This window comes from Staurois parvus, unplaced genomic scaffold, assembly GCF_062004578.1.
Source record: "Staurois parvus isolate SC_StPar_1 unplaced genomic scaffold, SC_StPar_1.0 ptg000394l, whole genome shotgun sequence".
Taxonomy (NCBI): Eukaryota; Metazoa; Chordata; class Amphibia; order Anura; family Ranidae; genus Staurois; species Staurois parvus.
This window is the reverse complement of record NW_028318190.1, coordinates 3,474,981-3,490,468: the sequence shown is the minus strand read 5'-3', so window position 1 is coordinate 3,490,468 and position 15,488 is coordinate 3,474,981. Positions and strand designations below refer to the sequence as shown.

General features: G+C 49.7%; 1 protein-coding gene across 1 annotated transcript in view; it reads left to right on the top strand.

Moving 5' to 3' along the window:
• Positions 1–2,458: 2,458 nt before the first annotated feature.
• Positions 2,459–15,488, top strand: part of WASF2 (WASP family member 2) — a 269,369-nt gene continuing 256,339 nt past the window's right edge. The window contains exon 1 of the mRNA XM_089686248.1: positions 2,459–2,501. The gene's annotated coding sequence lies outside the window, so the exon portion shown is untranslated. The remainder of the gene's footprint in view (positions 2,502–15,488) is intronic.

Here is a 15,488-nt window from a genome sequence, read left to right as displayed (position 1 = left end):
ACTACTATTATTATTATACAGTATTTATATAGCGCCAAAGGGTTTGCTCAGCGCTGTACAATAGCAAGGGGGACAGAACATGAGACAAGACAGAAACAATACAATACACAAAGGGTTCGAGGGCCCTGCTCTTACGAGCTTACAATCTAGGAGGGGGGGGAAAGTGGTACAGGAGGAAATGGCTGTGGGGGATGGAGTGGTGGGAGGAGTGGAGGAGATCAGTTGTTAGGTGAGGGTGGGGTAGGCTTCCCTGAAGAGGTGGGTTTTCAGGGTGCGCCTGAAGGTGAGGAAGGTTGGTGACAGTCGGATGGATTAGGGAAGGGAGTTCCAGAGGATGGGGGAAGTCCTGGAGAAATCCTGCAATTGGGCGTGGGAGGAGGAGACCAGGGAGCTAGAGAGTAGGAGGTCCTGTGAGGAGCGAAGCGCACGGGTAGGGTGGTATTTGGGTATCAGGTCGGTTAGGTAGTTTGGGGCGGCGTTGTGAATGGCTTTGTAGGTCAGAGTTAGCAGTTTGAATTTGATGCGCTGGGCAATCGGGAGCCAGTGAAGGGATTGGCAGAGGGGGGTGGCAGATGTGGAGCGGTTGGTGAGTTCAGGATAGACTGGAGTGGGGATAGCCTGTGTTTGGGTAGGCCAGTGAGAAGGGAGTTGCAATAGTCCAGGCGTGAGATGATGAGGGAGTGTACGAGTTGTTTAGTAGTGTCTGGGGTGAGGAATGTATGCATCTTGGAGATGTTGCGGAGGTGAAGCCTGCATGATCTTGATAGTAATTGGACGTGAGGTAGGAAGGAAAGGTTTGAGTCCAGGATGACACCCAGGACTTTGGCATGGGGGGTGGGAGTGATGGTGGCATAAAAATAAATAATAAAAAAAAAAATCCCAGTATATATACTGCCATTTGTAAACGCTATAACTTTCACGTAAACTCCCAGTTTACACTTATTGGGATTTTTTTTTAGCAAAGACATGCAGCAGAATACATTTTGGCCTACATTTATAGCAAAATTCGATGTTTTACATTTTTTTACTGGACATGTTGAATAGCAAAAAGTCAAACATATTGTTTTTTTTCCCCAAAATTTTCGGGCTTTTTTTTTTTTTATAGTGAAAAAACACACAGGCAATCAAATACCACCGAAAGAAAGCTCTATTTGTGGGCAAAAAAAAAAAGTAAATTTAATTTGGGTGCAGCGTTGCATGACCGCGCAATTGGCAGTTAAAGTAACGCAGCGCAACAAATGTCCTGGTCAGGAAAGGGGGTAAATCCTCTGGAGGGCAAGCGGTTAATGGATGCAGGAAAACAAAAATGCCTGACACCAAAAACAGCAGCTGTAAAAATGTCCAGTGTGCATGAGGCCTAAAAACTGAATAAATAAATTCGACCATATCTAAGAAACTAGAGCTGATGCAGTCTAGCCAATGCAATTTTCTGAATCAGTGCCCCAAATAACCCCATGAACAGGTCTAAAAAGCAAGGCACCAAGAAAAAAAGATTTTTTTTGTTGCTCTGTGTTATCTATTCTATTACATTTTGTCAAATTGTAAAATGTACTTTTATCAATTTTGTAAGCCCGTTTTAGGGATTTCCCATTTACAGAGGTGATGCAGTTGAATAGGCAACAGTGCTTTGTTATTTCGTCTGCAATCCAGAGCATTCATGACACAGCTAAAGCTTACCATACAACTCTCCTGATAAACCAGGCTAAACATGGTTCATAGGCCTGAGATCATCAGCATTTTCTATATGTGTATTCACATAAATGTTGGTGTTTGCTATCTTTAATGTGCAAAATCTGCACATGTGCATTACAAACGGTTGTGGCAGATCTCAGCATTGATCATAGAATAAAAGAATGTAGCAGGAGTACAGGGAGACATGAAAGCACTGATTCATAGATATTTTTTCCCAAGCAAAGGATTATAGGAGGTGGTTATAAGACATGGCTGTGAGTTTTGCCTGGAAAGGCACTTCCCTCTCCACTGTCACTCAATGTCAGGGGCTGGGGACAGAGCCAGGAGCTGTGTGACATGTCAGGGACAGAAGGTGTGAGGGTGACAAGTTACCATGGATACCAGGAGGAGGGAGAGAGGAGGAAGAGGCCTTCACTGTTTTTGTCTGTCTCATGCTGTCCATTTAAGGTTTTTCCCTGTCTTTAATCTCCTCACCATTACAGTCTCCCTCCCTTCGCATACCTCCACCCCCTCTTGATTCTGTGCTTCTCTTGTCTCCCCCTTTTTTTTTAACAAGTAAATGAATAAATAAAATGAAGGTTCAAGGGTAGAGGGCAGATTAAAATTTAGGGTAGCCGCCTGCCAGGAATTTCACTGACCTGAGCAGGAAAGTGCTTTCCGCTGAAAGGCAGAAGAATGATGCAACGACAAAGGGATAGACTGCAAAATAGTAGACTCGGGCAGATTGAAAACTGGGGAAAAACAGACTCTGCTGGAGGGGAAGGAGGTAGCAGAGGGGTGGAAGGAGAAGAGAACAGATGGAGAACAGGGTAAGGAGTGGGGGATGTCTGTTCTGGAAGCCTGAGGTGTCAATAATGAGGTCAGCAGGAACTGACACCAACAACACTGCTTTCTCTTCGAAGGCTGAATATGTAGAATGAGTTCCTTTAGACCTCCTCTGGGAATATACACCGATATGCATCAAAAGTTGTCATAGGATGAAGACGATCGAAAAAGGGGGTCTTTTGTACTACTTTGGCAGAAAATGTATTTTACTGTGAATGTCAATACAGGTAATATTTATGAAAGGAATCATGGATTTGACCAGATCATGCAGTTTTGTTTGATTAAAATCTGCACATTTAGGGTTATTATTATTATTATTTCAGGTACTTATATAGCACCATCAATTTAAGCAGTGCTTTACATGTATATATATATATATATATATATATATTGTACATTCACATCAGTCCCTAACCCTCAAGGGGTGTACAATCTAAGATCCCTAACTCACATTCATACATACACATACTAGGGACAATTTAGACAGGATCCAATTAACCTACCAGCATGTCTTTGGAGTGTGGGAGGAAACCCACACAAGCACAGGGAGAACATGCGAACTCCAGGCAGGTGGTGCCGTGGTTGGGATTCAAACCAACGACCGTAATGGTGCCAGGCGGATGTGCTAACCATTTAGCCACTGTTCTGCCCTAACCTTTATCCCTCATGCTATCATGCATCAAACTCCAAGGGCCCACATTCAGTTAAACACCTTTTGTAAGCACAATAGGAATGCATATGCAAGAAAAAGTAATGTATTTCAATGAGCCAAGTTTACACCATTGCAGTGCATTCAGGTGCATTTAGAAAAAAAAGGTACAGCTTAAAGTGTAAATTTTTTTTTTTTTTAAATAAAATAACAAACATGTTATACTTAGCTGCTCTGTGCAATGGTATTGCACAGAGCAGCCCCAATCCCCCTCTTCTCGGGTCCTCCGCTTGTGAGCTTGGCTCCTCCTCCTCATTGTGTGTCCCAATAGAAAGCCATTTGCTATGGAGGCACACAGTGCTGTGCGCTCCTGAGCAGTATGTCTATAGAGCAGCGCTCCATAGACTTAGGGCTCGTTCACACTTGACTTATTTATTTTTATAAATCTTGCCAAACACCCCTATACCGTCTGACAATTGTTAGGCGTTTGTGAAGCGTTTTTAACGCTCCGAAAGCGCTCCCAAAACGTCCTATGCACGGTTTTGAGGTGGTTGGTAGGCATTTGCCAAGTGTTAAAACTGCACCACAAACTCCTATAAGGAAGTTTAAATAGTATTAACGCTCCGCAAACGCCTCGCAACCGCATTGCAACCGCACCGCAAACGCCGGCCAGGCATTTGCGGAGCGGCACCAAAGACTTGAATGGGAGGCTTCAACTCCTCCTGACTGGACCAGAGGCGTCAGTTTTGCAGGGACTCAACGCTAACACTTCCTTGTGAACAGCACCATGTGCTTCCATGTGCAGAATTTGCAGAGGCGTTTGAGAAGCGTTAAAAACGCTTTCCAAACGCCTGTCTGACGCCTGCTGACAAAGCTAGTGTGAACATAGTCTTATACAGCAGAACTTAGCTCTTCCCCCCCCCCCCCCACACACACACACTTCTTCCTCACTGCATTTGATTGACATTTGCTCCTGCTGCTGCTTGAATGAGTGCTGAGTAAAGAGGAAAAGAGAGGAGAGTAGATGCATCCTTAAACAGCGCTGGATCTACTCCCTCTCTATATCTCCTCTCTTCCCCTTCACAAAGGAAAGGGAGGTAGATAAACAGAAAATGTATTTTAGGAATGCATTAACCTCTTTCCCGCCACCCTATAACATAAATACTGCTACAGGCAGGGTGTGCAAAATCACGTATATATACGTGATCTTGCATTTCTGGGTAGGGGGCATGCGCTACTTGCGGCCTTACCTGTCAATCACCAGGTCCCGCCCAATGATTCCCTGCCAGCACCCGCTGTGTATCACCCAGAGGGGAGAGACCTCTATGTAAACAATACAGTTCTCTCCCGTCAGCTCCTGCACACTGCTTTGTATGGCTCTGCATAGCAGAGCCATACAAAGCAGTGTGCTTACAGTGTAAAGCACACACACAGCACACACTGAAACAGCACACAGTTAACTCTTTGATCGCCCCTGATGTTAACCCCTTCCTGCCCAGTGTCATTGGTACAGTGTCAGTGCTTTTTATTAGCACTAATCACTGTATTAGTGTCACTGGGGATGTCAGTGACAGTCAGTTCCTCCCCAGTACCAGAATGCCTGCCGCAGTCCTGCAGTCCTGCTATAAGTCGCTGATCGGCGCCATTACTAGTATATATTAAAAAAATTCCAGTACCTATACCGCCATTTGTAGATACTATACCTTTCACGTAAAGCAATTAATTTACACGTATTGGGATTTTTTTTCAGCAAAGACATGTAGCAAAGTACATTCTGGCCTAAATTTATGATGAAATTTGATTTTTAAAAATTTTTTACTGGACATGTTTAATAGCAAAAAGTCAAAAATATTGTTTTTTTTTCTCAAAATTGGCAGTATTTTTTTCAATAGCACAAAAAATAAAAAACGCACAGGCAATCAAATACCACCAAAAGAAAGCTCTATTTGTGGGAAAAAAAGGACATAAATTTCATTTGGGTGCAGCATTGCATGACTGCGCAATTGTTAGCTAAAGTAACGCAGCGCCGTATCCCAAAAAATGGCCTGGTCAGGAAGTGGGGGTAAATCCTCTGAAGGGCAAGTGGTTAAGGTAAAAAAACATTTTTACCTGTAGCATCACTTTAAAGTTTTGGTCATTTCTTGATTATATCATTATTATTTGTTGACAGTTTTCTTTGACTTTGTATCCCCTATATGGACCTGCTGTTTGATGTTACCTTACTTTAAAATCCAATAAAAGATTTGAAAGACAAAAAAAAAATGTACAGCATGCTGCATTTTTTTTTATGCGAGCACACTGCAAACATGTGAATGCAAGTAAACAAAAGAAGAAAATACAAGAAAAAAAAAAATAAAAACCCCACAGCAAATGCACCACAAACGCACATATGTAACCACCTATATAAACACTGATTTTAGTGTAAATGAGCCCTAAAGGTCTTCATGCAGCTTAGAGAAAAAAATTCCCCCTCTCTACCTACTGTACCTCTCCCCTGCTGATCAATGAACCAGTTGCATAGAACCTGTGCATCACATGACACTGTGCGCCTATAAAAAGAAAAAAATCACACACAGACAGTGCTATTTAAGAAAGAAGATCAGCTGTCAGATATTCATTGACAGAGAGCAATGCGGAATTCAGGGAGAGATAGCAGAATGAGAACAGTTTGGGGTTTATATACATGAAAAGGGTGCCAAAGAGACTATCTTGTTGCATATAGTAACCAAATCGATTCCAATTTCTGAAAATGGAACATGGAATCTCATTTGTTGCTATGAACAACACGTATTGTTCTTGTTAGTAATAAAATCTTATGTGCCTCCAGCATTAGTCTTTAGCCTTTACATTGCCTAAACTTGGCAGTGTCTGGCTGAACAAGCAGTAGAAAATCTCTAAATAATGTTTGTTGTTAGTTGCTCAAAGGCTCTAGCGACTGTTTGAGCATTTTTTTTTTAACACAAAAACTAGCTTTGTGAATGAAATGTCTTACTGGAGGACAGTCTATCTTCCCCTCCTAGCAACAAATCAGCGTCTCCCTTACATGTTCAAACCTGCCCTAGCAACAGGAAAGAAAGGAGCTGATTAGTTTCTAGGAAGAATTTAGAAATTGTTCTGCAAAGACCTCATACATGAGATCCAATCATCCTCCGAAATTTCGTGTCGCTTTTATTGCAGCTATATTTGGGTTTCATATTCCATCTTCTTGTGCTCCAGGCAAGTAATTGTACTTGTTCCAAAAGGGAGCATGCTGGGTGAATTGTGTCATCAGTATAATTTGATTATCAGTAACTGGTTGGAGGGCTACTGGGCTCATGGTTCATGCAGGGTTGTTGGTTGCATGGGGAATCTTGCTTGTCGATCAACATTGTAGAGTTGAGGACAGTTTGCCAAGTCTCTTCTCCGCTGAATGAACCTTCTCGTGGGTCATCCAGCTCAGGTCAAATAAGACATCCCAACTGCAGTGGCTTATGTGAAGCATCGGGGAAAATTTTCGTAGTGTTGTGGGAGGTCAAGAACTGGGAGAAATTGGATGTGTACCTCTTTTCATCTGAATTCAGTAAAAAGGTGGAGGGTTTCTCCCAAAGTTGCTGGATCCAAAGGCAGTGAATGCCCTGATCACTCCCAGTAATCATTACATGCTGATTTGCACATCTCCCTTGAAGTTGTTTCCTTGCCCACTTCAAAGAATCAAGAAATAAAGAATGCTGGTACTGCTCACAGGCCTGGACTGGCCAAGGAGATCTCTGGCCACTTTCCGATCATCTATAGCTTTTATTACAGTTTCTGATCTTGCACCCTGCTTGGTCAATGGCTTTGACAGTATTGGGCATTCCAAAATCCAGTAAAACTGACTATTCTGAAGACTTGAAGGGTACTTAGGCTACTTTCCCTAAATTATACCATGGTTCCTGCAAAGCCTATCTCAGTTGGTGTGAATCCAGGAAGCCTTATCCACCTGATATACAGTGGGACTAATTCTTTCCTTTCTTCAACTAATGGTAGACTGGTTCCTGGCCCTGAGTACCATCAAAGGTCAGGTTTCAGTGTTGGCTTTTTTTTTTTTTATTCTGAGGCCATTGGTAGACAATTCCCTGGAGTGTACTTTTATACAAGGTGTGACGGAGCGTAGGCAGGACAGAACACACAGAGTAGATGGCAAAAGCACAAAACTTTATTGAGGCAAACAGATGACAGTCACCGAATGGGGGAGTTCGCAGGGAGGGTGAATACGCCAGTCCAGGGCAACACGGAAGGACCAACACACTTAAAGTCCAACACCGAGAGCCAAGGGAGAGTCTCTGTAGCAAGTAATCCAACAGGCGGGGTGGGTGTGAGGTCAGCACAAGAACAGTTCAAGTGAAGCAGGCAGAGAGCATGTACTCACGGATCTCTGGTGTCTCGTAGACAGTCTTCCCCAGCTCTGGGAGAAGGGGGTTCCTAGGCAGCCTTGGGTCTCTGCCGAGCCTGGCCACGAAAAGGTCCCAGCTGCAGCCCGGGCCCCTTCCGTCAGCTACACAGCGGTGAATACCTCAGGAGCTCTGACATCAGCTTCTTAAAACTGGTCAGACCCCCTAGTCACCTAGGCAACCGGGGGGGGGGCGTAGGTAGCGTGGCTCCAGCTTGTCTTAGGAATGCCTTTCATCTTTGCAGGAGGGGAGAGGGGCACGGATGAGAGACGGCAAAGAGTGCAGGGACAGAGCAAGAGGCTGAGAGGGGAGAGCAGCCGTGACACTCCTCCCCCTTCCATTTCACAAGTGCCGGCAAGGGGGACCAAACCGGGTTCCCTTGAAGGCACTTGTGGGCCCTGACTTAGCTACTGTGAATCTTGTTGGCGGGAAAGGCCGTCTGCATTTTGGTGTTGGCTTCTCCATCTATATTGAATAGTGAAATTATAAGGCTGGAGGGCGAGACTCCACCTAAGGAGGCGCCCATTGTCTTTAGAGCCCAGACTATGGCCAGGCATTCCTTCTCCACTGTAGCATAGGCAACTTCCTGGTCCAGTAGTTTGCGGCTGAGGAAAGCGACGGGATGTTCCTCCCCAGCCTCATTGACTTGGCTGAGGACAGCCCCTAGGCCATAGGTGGAGGCGTCTGTCTGCACAAGGAAGCGTCTGTTGTGGTCAGGGGCGGCCAGGACGGGGTTGCTCGCCAGGGCAGCTTTGAGGTCACGGAAGGCGGATTCACAGGCCAAGGTCCAGATCACTATCTGGGGACTGTTCTTTCTGGTCAGGTCGGACAGAGGCTGGGCCGGGGAGCTGAAATTAGGCACAAATTTACGGTAATAGCCGGCAGTGCCGAGGAAGGCCATCACTTGCTTCTTGGTCTGGGGGGTGGGCCAGTCATAAATGGCCTGAACCTTGGCTGGTTCAGGTTTCAGTGTCCCCCCCCACTCTGTGCCCGAGGTACTGTACCTCAGCCATTCCCAACTGGTACTTGTCTGGTCTCACTGTCAGCCCGGCCCTGCAGATGTGGTCTAGGATGGCCCCCATGTGGGCCAGGTGCTCCTCCCATGTGTCGCTAAAGATGGCTATGTCATCTAGGTAGGCACACGTGTACTCTTGACATCCCTCTAGTAGCTGGTTCATGACCCGTTGAAAGGTGGCGGGGGCGTTTTTCATGCCGAAGGGCATGACGAGGAATTCCTACAGGCCAAACGGGGGAATAAAGGCGGAGCACCCAACGCCCTCTTTTGTGAGGGCGATTTTCCAGTAACCCTTGCTGAGGTCTAGGGTGCTAATGTAGCGGGCCCCGACTAGATGGTCCAGCAGGTATTCTATGCGGGGCATGTGGTAGGCATCACTGACAGTGTAGTCATTCAACCTCCAGTAGTCCACACAAAAGCGGGTGGTCCCATCCTTCTTTGGAACCAGCACCACCGGGGAGGCCCAAGGACTGCGGGAGGGTTGGATGATACCCAGCTGGAGCATCTCGGAGAGTTCGGCCCGGGTGGCCGAGTTCACGGATTCGGGGACCCGGTATGGGGCCTGCTGGATGGGTTTCTGACTGTGGGTCTCCACGTGGTGGAGGGCTAACCCGATGCGGCCCGGGGTGGCCCGAGAAGGCGGCGGCCTGGTCCGCTAGCACGGTCCGCATCTGGGCCGTCTGGTGGGGGTTCAGCTGAGCCCCCGTGGGAATCTGATCTAGGGGAGTGGTGACCTTGGTGGCTTGCAGGAGATCAGGCAGGGCTCCCTCATCTTCTCCGCCTGTGGAGGCGGGGCAGACGGCTAGCACGGGGACGGTCGTGGTACTCTTTCAACATGTTGATGTGGACCGTACGCTGCTTGCGGTCACAGGCGTTGAGGCTAATGACGTAGCTAGTCTCGTCTAACTTGTGAAGGACCTTGTAGGGCCCTTCCCAGGTGTGCTGGAGCTTTTTCTGGGGGTTGGGGACGATCTTGAGCACCTGCTGCCCTTCAGTGAACTCGCGACCGCATGCCTTGCAGTTGTACCATACCTTCTGGCATGTCTGGGCTGCCCGGAGGTGGTCGTGGGCCATGGTGGCCAGGCGGGTCAGCCTCTCCCACAGTTCAAGAATGTAGGGAATGACAGGGGTACCTGTGTCCTCTATCTGCCCTTCTCAATGCTCCCTAAGCAGGAATAGGGGACCGCGGACTTTACGCCCATACAGGAGTTTGAAGGGGGAGAACCCCATTGACTCTTGTGGTACGTTCCGATATGCAAAGAGGAGGTGAGGGAAGAGCTTCTCCCAGTCCGCCTCCCATCAACGAAGGACCTCAGCATGCTCTTCAGTGTGCCATTGAAGTGCTCGCAGAGGCCATTGGTTTGAGGGTGATAGGGAGTGGTCCGGATCGCCCGTACCCCGCATGTGCGCCAGAGGGATTGGACCACCTTGGACATGAACTGGGTACCCTGGTCGGTCAAGATCTTGCTGGGGAAACCCACCCGGGAGAAAACGGTGACTAGGGCCTCGGCCACTTTAGGGGCGGAGATGCTGAACAGGGGATGTCTGGCTCCTCCCACCAGCTCGATGGCGAATCCAGGGCCAGGTTGGATGGCTTCTGGCCGGATCACTCGGGGGTTGGCGATGGTCAAGACGGGTTGCCCGTCCACCTGCACGACCTACAGGTGGCGCTGTTTCTGGGGGGGTATGTAGCCCCCGGGGGGTGGACACTGTAAACCCCCCGGGAGTGGTTGTCTTCTGGGAAGCCCATCCATTTGCTGGGAGGCGGGGGCAGTGGTTCTTCTGCAGGATGGAGCTCCAGGTAGTGGACCGGGCGGGGGAAGCAGCGGCTTCGGGAGGTGGGGCAGTTGGCTTGGAGGTGCCCCGGCTGGTTGCACCCGTAGCAGCGGTGGTCCATGGGGGACCCCGTGAACCGGGCTCTGGTTGGCGGTCCTGCGGAGTAGGCAGTGGTAGGTGGGGGGCCCGTTTTGGCAGAGGTGGGGGGGGGCGGGGACCTTGGCAGCTCAGGGGCCCATCGTTTCCAATGTGGTTTGATGGCCAGGATCTCGTCGGCCATGGCAGCGGCCTTTGAAAGGGTGGTAGGGGCTTTCTCTCTTACCCATCTGCGCACCTCCGCCGGGCATTGGTTGTAGAATTGCTCCTTCAGAAATGTTTGGATAATTTCTTCTGCGGTGCGGGCCTGTTCCCCCTCTAGCCACCTCCGACAGCAATGCGACATCTCGTGCGCATACATCCGATAGGACGGCTCCGCATGGCAGGGCAGGTCACGGAAGCGCACCGCGTAATACTCCAACACAGTCTGTTTGACCCGAGCGTAATCCCGGCCATCTGTCTGCCCGTTTGTCTGGGGGTGATATGCTGACGAGAAAGATAACTTAATCTCCAGCCCCACACATATCGCTTTCCAGAATCTCGAAGTAAACAGCACTCCCCGGTCCAAGACAATCTCTTTTGGCACACCGTGAAGCCTCACAATCTCTTTAATGAATACTTGGGCTGTTTCGGAGGCCGATGGTGTCTTGGCTAGTGGAAGAAAATGGGCCATTTTAGAAAGGCGGTCCACTACCACAAAGATCACGGTGTGGTCTCGGGAGGGTGGCAATTCAACAATAAAATCTAAAGAGATCATACTCCAGGGTCGGTCAGGTATTGGTAAAGGTTTCAATAGGCCCCAGGTCTTGTCTCTGGTGGGTTTATTTTGGTTACAGATGGGGCAAGATTTCACGTAGGCTTCAAAGTCCTTGGCCATGTTTGGCCACCAAAATGTACGTCGTGTCAGATCTAAGGTCTTATGTATCCCGAAGTGTCCCGCTAGGGCAGTGATGGCGAACCTTTTTGAGCCCGAGTGCCCAAACTGCAACCCAAAACCAACTTATTTCTTTCAAAGTGCCAACACTGCAATGAAACCTGAATATCGAGCTTTTGGTTTAGAAAAAACAACTCGTACAGTAGTGCAAACTAATTAACAGTACAGGGATGACCAGAGACTGCGGACACAGTACAGGGATGACCAGAGACTGCGGACACAGTACAGGGATGACCAGAGACTGCGGACACAGTACAGGGATGACCAGAGACTGCGGACACAGTACAGGGATGACCAGAACTGTGGACAGTACAGGGATGACCAGAGACTGCGGACACAGTACAGGGATGACCAGAGACTGCGGACACAGTACAGGGATGACCAGAGACTGCGGACACAGTACAGGGATGACCAGAGACTGCGGACACAGTACAGGGATGACCAGAGACTGCAGACACAGTACAGGGATGACCAGAGACTGCGGACACAGTACAGGGATGACCAGAGACTGCGGACACAGTACAGGGATGACCAGAGACTGCGGACACAGTACAGGGATGACCAGAGACTGCGGACACAGTACAGGGATGACCAGAACTGCGGACAGTACAGGGATGACCAGAGACTGCAGACACAGTACAGGGATGACCAGAACTGCGGACAGTACAGGGATGACCAGAGACTGCGGACACAGTACAGGGATGACCAGAGACTGCGGACACAGTACAGGGATGACCAGAGACTGCGGACACAGTACAGGGATGACCAGAGACTGCGGACACAGTACAGGGATGACCAGAGACTGCGGACACAGTACAGGGATGACCAGAGACTGCGGACACAGTACAGGGATGACCAGAGACTGCGGACACAGTACAGGGATGACCAGAGACTGCGGACACAGTACAGGAGATGACCAGAGACTGCGGACACAGTACAGGGATGACCAGAGACTGCGGACACAGCACAGGGATGACCAGAGACTGCGGACACAGCACAGGGATGACCAGAGACTGCGGACACAGCACAGGGATGACCAGAGACTGGGGACACAGCACAGGGATGACCAGAGACTGGGGACACAGCACAGGAGATGACCAGAGACTGGGGACACAGCACAGGAGATGACCAGAGACTGGGGACACAGCACAGGAGATGACCAGAGACTGGGGACACAGCACAGGGATGACCAGAGACTGGGGACACAGCACGGGGATGACCAGAGACTGGGGACACAGCACGGGGATGACCAGAGACTGGGGACACAGCACGGGGATGACCAGAGACTGGGGACACAGCACGGGGATGACCAGAGACTGGGGACACAGCACGGGGATGACCAGAGACTGGGGACACAGCACGGGGATGACCAGAGACTGGGGACACAGCACGGGGATGACCAGAGACTGGGGACACAGCACGGGGATGACCAGAGACTGGGGACACAGCACGGGGATGACCAGAGACTGGGGACACAGCACGGGGATGACCAGAGACTGGGGACACAGCACGGGGATGACCAGAGACTGGGGACACAGCACGGGGATGACCAGAGACTGGGGACACAGCACAGGGATGACTGCTGACCTTTGGGGAGGGAGGGGGAGCGGGTACCTGAATTTGACAGGTACCCGCTCTTACTTCCGCAGAGTTTTTTTTTTTTTATCTTACCTGTTCCTCGATCCAGCCGCTCGCTGTCTTCCCGGCTTCTGTAGTGTGGGCGCTCGTCGGACAGCCGGATGCCCAGTGCGCATGCGCGAGAAGCGCTGCGCTTTGTGATTGGTCCGGCGGCTTCTGGGATCTGTCATGTGTCCCAGGTACCGCCTTACCATTCACAAGGAGCACTGCTTCTTGTGCATGCGCACTTGGGACCCGGCTGTCACGCACACTACAGCCGGGAAGACAGCGCGCCGCTGGATTCTCCTGGCGTGCCCACAGATAAGGCTCGGCGTGCCGGCTGTGGCACGCGTGCCACGGGTTCGCCACCACTGCGCTAGGGGATGGTCATGGCAGAAACCTAACACCAGGGACTGGACCTCCTTGGGTTCCACGATCTGTTCCCCTCTCCAAAAAAGACCCTCCTTGTTCAGCAGGGAGACTCCAGGCAGGTCAGGAACCAGGTTGGAAGCAGCCTGCAATTTTGACAATAGTTCCGACTGCAGCAATAGAAAGATACCTGCCGGCAGGATGGTGTCTGGCTGGGGCATCTCTCTAGGATCCTCAAACATCCGAGAAAGAGCAACAGGCTTAGTGTTCTTTGACCCAGGACAATACGTTATGTGGAAATTAAATCTCGCGAAAAACAGTGCCATTCTGGCCTGGAATGGACGGAGGCGTTTGGCTGTTTTCAAATACTCAAGGTTTTTGTGGTCAGTATAGACCAGAATGGGGTGTAGGGCCCCCTCTAGCAGATATCGCCATTCCTCCGGAGCAGTTTTAATGGCCAGTAACTCCCTATCCCCAATATCGTAATTCCTTTCTGAAGGGGATAGCTTCCTGGAAAAGAAAGCCACAGGATGCATTAGCTCCTTGGCCCCTACCCTCTGTGACAATACCACTCCTACAGCCACTTCCGATGCGTCTACCTCTAGCATGTAGGGCAGTGATGCATCAGGGTGGCTCAGAATGGGAGCCATTGTGAACAGCTTTTCCAATGCCTCAAAAGCTGCCTGTGCAGCTGGAGTCCACTGAAAACGTACTCCTACCTTGGTGAGCTGGGTAATGGGTGCTTGGAAAGCTGGTCTACCACCACAAAGATCGCAGTATGGTTTTGTGATGGCGGTAATTCCACCAAAAAATCCATTGCGATCATGCTCCAGGGTTTGTCGGGCACCGGCAATGGTCGCAGCAGGCCCCAAGCCCTGTCTCTGGTGGGCTTGTTTCTGCTGCAGACGGCACAGGACTTAACATACGTTTCGCAATCCTTGGCCATGCTTGGCCACCAAAACATGCGTTGGACCAAGTCCAATGTCTTGTGTAGCCCAAAGTGGCCTGCTAACGGGTGGTTATGGCAATAGCCCAAGACCAGAGATCTTGTCTTGTCAGGTACCAGGATCTGCTCTCCCCTCCACAAGAGACCTTCTTTACTCTGTAATGAGACTCCAGGTGGCCTAGGAGTCCCCGTGGAAGCAGCCTGTAGTCTGGTTAGGAGTTCGGACTGAAGTAGCAAAAAGCTACCCGCCGGCAGAATGGTGTCAGGTTTGGCTGTCTCCCCAGGGTCCTCAAACATCCGGGAGAGAGCATCCAGCTTAGTATTTTTAGACCCGGGTCGATAAGTGATGTGCAGAGTAAATCTCGAGAAGAACAATGCCCATCTGGCCTGACGTGGCCTGAGGCGTTTTGCTGTCCTCAGATATTCCAGATTTTTATGGTCGGTATAGACCAGGATGGGATGCAATGCTCCTTCCAATAGATATCTCCATTTCTCCAGTGCTGTCTTAATCGCTAACAACTCCCGGTCCCCGATATCATAATTTCTTTCTGATGGGGAGAGTTTTCTAGAAAAGAAAGCTACTGGGTTCATCAGCTCCTTTGCTCCTACCCTTTGCAACAGGCGCCCAACTCGTGTTCCGACAGTGGGAAGATTCAGCCAAAGGGGATCTCGGGTCCCGAGAGCAGGTCAATGGAAATGATGGTAGGCGGGAGGCACCGTTTGTGCTAGATCTGTATCTGTATTCACACACAACAAGGTTGGGGGGCCTAGTGATGACTTTAGGAGGCAGTGCTCCTGGCAGTACAGCGAGTGAAACTGAACAGATCCAGTTTTCCAGTTAATTTGGGGATCATGAGCTCGTAGCCACATGAGCCCCAAGATTACTGGAAATAGAGGGGACGCAATGGAGGAGTTCCTGGTGGTGGCCTGCTACTGTGGTGCATAAAGGAGGAGTCTCCCGATCTACCAACCCTGAATTAATTCAGGAACCGTCTGCCAGGAAATATTTAAGCCTCGCTCTTTGGACAGTAACAGAATCCGTTGCTGAGCTGCAAAGTTAAGGTCCACAAAGCAACTGCAGGCCCCTGAATCAATAATAGCCGTTACCTGCACGGTTCTTCCTGGGAGCTGGAACGAGATTGGCACGACTACATGAGTAG